The following is a 464-nucleotide window of genomic DNA, read 5'->3' as shown; positions in this document are numbered from 1 at the left end:
GTGCTGCTTAATATTTTTTTGGAATCTGTGATACTTTTTTCCGGATTCTTTGATGAATAATAAGTTAAAAAGAAGAGCATTTATTTAAAATATAAATCTTTTCTAACAATATACACTGGCGTTCAAAAGTTTGGGGTCAGTAAATTTTTATTATTATTATTAATTTTTTTAAGAAATTAAAACTTTTATTCAGCAAGGATGTTTTAAATTGTTAAGAAGTGATAGCAAAGATTTATATTATTAGATAAGATTTATATTTTGAATAAATGCTGTTCTTTTGAACTTTTTAATCATCAAAGAATCCTGAAAAAAGTATCGCAGTTTCCAATAAATAAAAATAAATAAATAAAAAATTAAGCATACACAACTGTTTTCAATGTTGATAATAAATCATCAGATTAGAATGATTTCTGAAGATCATGTGACACTGAAGACTGGAGTAATGATGCTGAAAATTCAGCTTT

At 24.1% G+C, this 464-nt stretch overlaps 1 protein-coding gene across 1 annotated transcript in view; it reads left to right on the top strand.

The window, feature by feature from the left end:
• The window catches only part of LOC107671241 (transmembrane channel-like protein 6), a gene marked incomplete at its 5' end in the record, with an annotated part of 24,797 nt that overhangs the window by 15,311 nt on the left and 9,022 nt on the right, over window positions 1-464 (top strand). The window lies entirely within an intron of this gene.

This window comes from Sinocyclocheilus anshuiensis, unplaced genomic scaffold (assembly GCF_001515605.1).
Source record: "Sinocyclocheilus anshuiensis isolate Anshui unplaced genomic scaffold, SAMN03320099.WGS_v1.1 scaffold2670, whole genome shotgun sequence".
Classification (NCBI taxonomy): domain Eukaryota; kingdom Metazoa; phylum Chordata; class Actinopteri; order Cypriniformes; family Cyprinidae; genus Sinocyclocheilus; species Sinocyclocheilus anshuiensis.
This window is presented reverse-complemented; position numbering and strand designations above follow the sequence as displayed.